This window comes from Myodes glareolus, chromosome 20 (genome assembly GCF_982192425.1).
Source record: "Myodes glareolus chromosome 20, mMyoGla1.1, whole genome shotgun sequence".
NCBI classification, from domain to species: domain Eukaryota; kingdom Metazoa; phylum Chordata; class Mammalia; order Rodentia; family Cricetidae; genus Myodes; species Myodes glareolus.
In genome coordinates this window covers 60,583,490-60,591,440 of record NC_142045.1, presented here as the reverse complement: position 1 = coordinate 60,591,440, position 7,951 = coordinate 60,583,490, and positions in this window count along the sequence as shown.

Here is a 7,951-nt window from a genome sequence, read left to right as displayed (position 1 = left end):
GTTTTCACAGAGTCCCATAAAGATTCCATCACCCTCAGACAACAGGAAGCTGTTGAAGAGAACATGAGTACTCAAAAGTTGAGGTGGGTAGTTTTTGGTTGTTCAATGGGTTATGGATGTTTGTCAGCAATTGGGGGACTTGGTTATACATGGTCTAGTAGAAGACTAAACAAAGGAGATTAAATTCAGGGATCTCTTTTTGAATGGATAAGAGGGATACAATAAAGAAATGATGGGATAAATTGGTGGATTATTGAGTCTACTTTTGAATAATCACTAGTCTCAAATATTTTACATTGGTATGGATTTTTGTGTTTTGGTACAAATTTAATGTTATTTTGTTATATTGTATATATGTTTCTATTCTTGTTTAATTTGCTGTTCTTTGTAGTTCATTTAAAAATAAGTGTAAAGTGTTAGTCCATGAAAGCTATTTATTATTTAGGATAATAAAAAATACAGGTTAATAGTTAGTCATCTATAGCAATCAAACTTATAGTCATATTAGGTATGTTTTCAACATTATGCAGAGATAAATGTTATACAGGTAATCTTTAAACATTTCAAAGACCTACAGAATATGGCATTTAAAATGTTGTAATAGCACGAGAATTTTTAAGACAATGGGACACATCTATTCCTGACAGTACCAATCTATTTCATAAAAGGATGATGGGTATTAAAGAACCCCATATGGAATTTGCTTACATTTGTGGCAAGGGTACCACTGGGTAAAGAAACTTCCATTGCTTCAACTGTTGACAGAATGCTGTCCAGATTGGACAAGCAGGGCACAAAAGAAGACAATTGCCAATCTTATCATACAAGGTAGAATAGTCCTTCAAATTTCTTGCTTCACTCAAGTTTATCAGGTATTTTAGGCTTGTGGACCAAAAATAGATGATCCAGCATTACAGAGGAACCTTATGTAGGTAGTCAGCTGTTTCCGTCATTTCTCATAGTTTTGAAAATTGTTTGCTTTGCACTTCCTGTTTACTCAGGTAATATTATATCTTTCTTGGGCCTTTGAGGGCGTTGAAGACTAGATAATTTTAGTTACCACTTCTCTTAGTCGTGATAGAAAATAAATTAGGTACAAAACTTTGGACTCATCAAGATAAGATAGATAATATTTTCTCTGAATATTTCAAATAAAATGAATTGAATAGTGCAAATGCACTTTTTTATTTTTGAAGACAGGGTTTCTTTATGTAAGAGCTATGGCTCCTGTTACTCACTCTGTAGACCAGACTGATTCTGAACTCACAAAGACCTGCTTGCCTCTGCCTCTCAAGCACTGGGATTAAAGGTGTATACCACCACCGCTAGGTGTGACTATAATTCTTACCTAATAATTGTTCTTACTGATTATAGTTTTATTATGTTAGAGTTAAAACATTTCATTTTTATTTAGAAGAAAAGGAAGAAATGTTGTGGAATATTCCTTTATACTATGTGAAGATGTATCACTGTGATTGGTTTAATAAAGAACTAATTCACAAATAGGTAGGCAGGAAGAGGTTAGGTGGGACTTCTGGGCATAGACAAAACTTGGAGAGGAAGAAAGGTGAGTCACTGGCCAGGCACAGAGGAAGCAGGACATGCAAGAGGAGAGGTAAAAGCCACGAGCCACATGATGGCATGAAGATTAATAGAAATGGGTTAATTTAAGTGATAACAGCTAGTTAGAGACAAGCCTAAACTAAGGCTAAGCTTTCCTAAGTCTCTGTGATTTGGAGGTTGGAAGTCCAAAAAGGCCTGCTATACTTCTGGAGCCATGTCTTGCCTCCTGGTTCTTGCTGCTTTCTCAAAACTACTGTCTCTCATATCCTTCAGCAATTATATTTTCTTAGGGAAACCTCCTTGAATTCTGAATAAAATTAGTTTTAATTTACCTCTGAATATGTCACTACTTTGTACCCTGGGTGGGTAGACAGACCTTCAGGCTTCAATGACCAGAGCTGTACATAGAGCCTCTCTAAAAATTTCCTTCAGAACTTTGTGCTGCCCAAGAGAATAGAACACTACGTATAAATTGAGCATTTAGAGTTGCCTTGAAGATATATTTATAATTGCATATGCAACAAAACGTATGTGAGCTGGGTGGTTTTATTTTAAATTATCTGTTTTTAAGTAAACATTCTCTTAAGATTTCAAGAAATAAAACCTCATGGTCTCATAAAGAAATATATAAAATATGGTAAAATCAAAAATGATACAGTTCACATGAAAGATGGTTAGAGAGAAATTTAAATAGATAATATATGTAGCCTTGTGAAATAAACATTGTACTTTTATCTAACACAAACATCTCTAGAATATTATAAGCAAGCAAGTTTTAAAATTTTAAAATGCACTTTATTATATTATCTTAGCTAAATGCCCAAACATTAATGTATTTCTAATCCTTTTTGTTTATTAATCCACTGAAGCAGTTTTCAGCTCATTCTCACAACCCCCACCCTAAATGGCTCACAAATGCTGTCTCCTCATAGAGAAAAGAAAAAGTTTATATTTTGTGATGTAGCTACAATATCTTTAATGAAAGCAGTTTTGTTTAAAAAATTTCTCACTTTGTGTAATGAAGCAACCTCCAAATTGATAAAACAGCTGCACAATAATAAATAATATGTAGAAAAGTAGGTCACTTGGCATTAATCCATAGAGAAAATAGCTTTGCTCTGGCACAGGTCTGAGTGGTGTAATTAGTGCTAGTCACTTCTTCCTTGCTGGAAGGAGTTGTGACTGATGACTGTCTTCCCTTTCCTCCCTGGCTCCCTGAAATCTTGTGTCAGCAAATACTAAAAAAGCAAATGAAAGAGGTACTTGAGTAGCTCTGAGAGACACAGCCAAATGAAGGTCCGGGGTTAATGGTAGTTGAGTGTCTGCATCCCCTCGTAGTCATGGAGCAGCAAAAGGGTGGCAGGTACCCCTCACAATGACAGGCCAGCAAATGGGTGACCTCATAGCAGGAGACCTGTGGCTTCCCTCTTCACCAAGGAAAACACATGTCAAAATTTAAAATCGAAAGCTGCAGCTTGACTGACATTCCCAGGTTTGTGGCTGGCATTTGCAAGTCTCAGAGCAGCTGTGACTGTGAGTTCCGTTTGGGACTCTCCTCTAGGAGGTTGTCTGGGACCTTGAGCAGGTGCTCCTGGGGGTTTACGAAAGAGGTGGGAAAGCATTTCCTCTATCTGGGGGAGAATTCTGGTGTGTGAGTCAGTGTATACAGCACAGAGGCTGCAATCTCACAGTTCCGTGATATATTTTGATTAGTTTAGATATTTTGCATAATGTTATTAAATCTTTTGAGTTATTCTTCAACACTTAAAAATCAGGAAATTTCACATTGAGGTTGTTCACGTTTCTGAGTTTTCCTAACAAATCAGTGAATTGACAGTAGACCTGGTATCCCTTTGACAACCGACTGGAGCTGAGCAGCAGTAGCCTCTGAATCTGGCACCTGAGACTACTCAGGTCTCCCAACACTCTGAAGCAATAGTCCTTACCAAACCTATACTCATGGTTCCTCAGGGCACCCTGTGCCGACATCCTCCTGCTGCCTTCATTTCTGTCATTTATCTTTGTCTTTTTAGATCAGTGAAGTACAAAATGGAAATGTATTGGAACATTAGAGATTCTACATGTTACTGTTGCAACCAACTGCATTCGTTTGTCTGGAGTGGAGGTGTGTGTGTGTGTGTGTGTGTGTGTGTGTGTGACAACTTCAAGTGCCATCTACTATCTTGTTTTTGAGACAGAGACAGATACCTCACTAGAACTGAATAGGCTAGAATTTTAGACACCACCTTGTCTGGCTTTTGGAATCTTTAGCTTTTTAACTTTCATTGATTCTTTGTGAATTTTACATCATGCATTCTGATCCCACTTATCTCCTCATCCTCTCACATCTACCATCTGCCCTGGCAACCTCCCCTTGTCTCAAATGCCCAAATTTAAAAGAAAAACCAAAACTGAAACAAAACCAAGAAACAAAATAAAAGCAAAAAATTAAACAACCCCCGAAACCAAAAGCAAAACAACCCCCCCCAAAAAAGAAAGAAAGAAAGAAAGAAAGAAAGAAAGAAAGAAAGAAAGAAAGAAAGAAAAAGAACCGTTGTCATGGAGAGGTAGTGTGGTTCATTGAGTCACACAGTACCCTTTAGGTAATTGAGTCACACAGTACCCTTTAGGTCATTCATCTTTAGTTGCAAGTGTTTGTTGCCACGAGTCATTGGTCTGGCTCATTCTGCTATGCTCCTGATAATGGGCTCTTCCTGAGACTTCTCTTAGATATCCAGTTGTTTTCCTGTGTCATGGAGATGCCGTAGTTTTGGATATGTAGATTCAACCTCTTCACATGCTCCAACAGTTCATAGATGAGGTAGGTGTTGGGGTCAGCCACCTCATAGCCTCAGTTCAGGGTCTTGGTGGTAGCTGGGTTGGTCAGCCTATCAGCTTTCCCTCTTTGCCACTACCCAAGAGATCTCTCCAGCTCAACAAATACAGCCTGTGGCAAGGAGTGGGGCCAGTTCTCTTATTCTCAGTTCTTCAGATCTGGATCACTCACATTCATATGATCAGAGCCAGCTCTATTGTTTAGCCCAGGAAAGGTGCAGGGCCTTCTCTCTCAATTGCTGTGGGGGGCATATAGTGGGAAGGGACAAGGTCTCCTTCTTTCACATGCTCAGGGCTGTGTCACCTTTGTCTGTGACATGAGTCAGCTCTAGTGTGCTGTCCAGGTGAAGGGTGGGGCCATCTTTCCCAAGTATGGGGGCCAGCTCTCCCCTAAGGGCAGAGCCAATTCTCCCCCTAAGGGCGGAGCCAGTTCTCCCCAAGGGCGGAGCCAGTTCTCCCCCAAGGGGGGAGCCAGTTCTTCTGTTGCAGTATCCATCAAGGGGCAGGACCAGGGCCAATGAAAGGCAGAGAGGGCTCATGACAGCATAATTCCATGACCTTTTGTGCTAACATGGGCCTTAGGCACCATCATAGATGCCAGCTTCAGTAGGATCACAAACCCAGTCATAGCCCTCAGCATCAACTTTGGCCTGGAGGTCATCATGGCCCCAGTGGAAGCACAGGCCATCCAGATCAGTGTGGTCCTGGTGGCAGCCTGGCCCTCAGTGACTGACCAGACCCTGGGCAATTATAGAGTCCTCAGTGGTAACAGGAGCCACAGATGCCACACAAGACCCCAGGCACTGCAGTACCACAGACCCAGACACAGCCCTAGGCAGTAACCCCAGCCAGGAATATCCGTGGTCCCAAGTGACGGCAACTCAGATCAGTATGGCCCTCACAGTGATATGGTTCTCAGATGCTGATGTGGTCTCAGGTGACTGACAAGACCCCAGTTTTCCACATGGCCCTTGATGGTAACGGGACATGGACATCAATACAGACTCTGGTCTCTGTAGGGCCACCAGCACCAGCCCTGGTGACATCATGTCTCTGGATGACTATGTAGGCCACTCAGGTCAGCACGGCCCTCTTGCCAGTATGCCTTGTACACCCTTGTAGCCACAGCCTGTGATCCAGTCTCTGAGAATCTGTGTGGTCTTTGGTGGCAATGTGGCCCATGGACATTAATACAGACTTCAACCATGGTAGGCCCATGGAGAAGTGGTGTAGTTTTAAAGGAACCTCAGATGATTATTTTTTTTTAACATGAGACCCAAATTGAGTTGCTACAGTGGTTATTTTCTTTCTTTCTAATTATTTTTATTTGTTTGAGGTTACAAAATGATTGAATCATTTTCTCTTTCTCTTTCCTCCCTCCAAATGCTCTAACATTCATCTCTTTTTCTTTTTTCAAATTCATAGCCTTTCCCCATTAATTGTTCACAAAAATGTTTATGTATGTGTATAATATATGAACATATATATGTATATATATATATATGTTAGGGACACACATATTCCTATAAAATATAAGCACAAACTGTTCAGTCTGCATTACGCTATTTTATGTGTGTTTTCAGGGTTGACAACTTGATATTAGATAATCAATACAAAACTATTAGTGTGCTCTTGCCTAGGAAAGACTATTTCTTCCACTCAACTTTAGTTGCCTTTGTTGCCTTTAGCTCTTTGTATTGGGGTGAAGCCTCCCTTTCCACATTAGTGTGTCTACTGGTATTGTCCTTGTTCAGTTCATGTTTAGGCATCAGTCATGTTGGGAAGATTTTATAGGTGCAGCTCTGACATTTCTAGGAGACACAGTTTCTCAGTAAACTCCTCTGGCTCTTGCGATCTTTCTGCCACACGTCTGCAATTGTCCCTGAGACTAAGGTATAGAAGTTGTGTTGTAGATGTATCAGTTGGAACTGGACTCTACAACTCTGCATTTTCACTATTTGTAGTTTTCTGTACGGTGTCTGTCTTTGCAAAGAAAAGTTTTCATGATAGGGTGAGGGCTATCCTTATCTGTAAGTATAAGGACAAACATGTAGAAGTTTGTTAGGGACTCTGCTAGTTAAGTAAAGTGGTGGTTACAGTTTTTTCTCTAAGATCCTGATTCCATTAGCCCCGTAGTTGTCTACATTTCTAACACCAGGCATGATTTCCCTCTTGTTGAGTAAATCTAGTTGAGTAAATCTAGTTATAGAGCTGTTGGCTATTGCCATGCATGGTATTGGTGGTACCACAGAAACCTCAAGGTTATTGTGACATCCTGGTCATTGTTATGGTTTGTAGGTGACTGATCTCTTTTTCAGATGGTTCCCACATGAGACCTTGCTCCACTACTTATGATCTCTGTCAAGGAAATTACAAATTTCTTGCCTATCCTGGGATATAGGCTGGTCTATATAGTGACTTCCAGGTCAACCAAAGCTCCATGGTGAGATTCTGTCTTTCAACCACAACATAACAAAACCAAAAACCACTAAACAGGATAGTTTTTTCTCTTTTCATTTAAACTCCTGGTGTTTTTGGTCTCAGTGAGGGCTTAGGAGATTCAGCCTGTGCTGTTGACCAGTACTGGGTAGTATCCAGTCTCTACAGCACTGATAAATGTCAAGGATGCACTTCTGCAGTTTGAATTTCCCCTCTTACAAGGCACAGTGGAGAGCTATTGTCTGTTACTCATGATCTTCCTCTGCCTCTGTCTTCTCCAGTGATGTGCAAAGCAGGGACTTCTTTGACTGACAAAAGAAGATGCATCTGTGGAGTGTGCATTCCATAAGAATATCCTTTGTAATGCCCATAAAAAGACAGGATGTCAATTTAAAGGCTCATCTGTCACAGCATTTTCAATCTTGTCATGATTTATGAAATAATATAAATTGCAATCACTTTCAACCATAATATCCTGGCAGCTACTTCAATAGCCAGATTTTCATCCAAAAAATGTGATCTACAGGCAGAATAAAAGTTTTAGAGAAGAGGTGTCATTTAATAGGCAGAGTTATTATCTGGTGCTCACAAGGGAAAGCTTTCTCAAAAAGTTTTCTGGACATCTTAGGAGTGAGTTTAAGGATGATGTAAAAATGTACAAGTGGGGGAAAATTTCTAATGAATGATCTGGTGTTTTGAAGCCCATTTCCTATATTCAGACTAGACATGAGCAGTAGGGCCTTGGTCCTTCCTAAAGTGGTGATGTGGCAGAATTTGTTGATGCCCATGGGAAGCCTTTTCTTCTCTGAGGAGCAGATGGGGGGTGAGGTGAAGGGAACTATATATATAGAGAGAATATTTCCTTTGTATTAAACTCTCTAACTTCTCCATGCTATGAAGGACCAGGAAGAGTAGAGCCAAAAAATAGGAAAGTTCTCTTGGACTGAGGAACTATATGCCTTCCCGGCCGTCTGCATTTCTGGACTTTCTGTTTTGCAGTTGCTTCATCTTGGGAGGAGACAGAGGAAGTGAACAGCAGACATGCTAGGAGATCACGACTGCCACCCTGGGAGATGTCCTTGGAGGTGAGGAGGGGCCCCAGGGATGCCTGGGA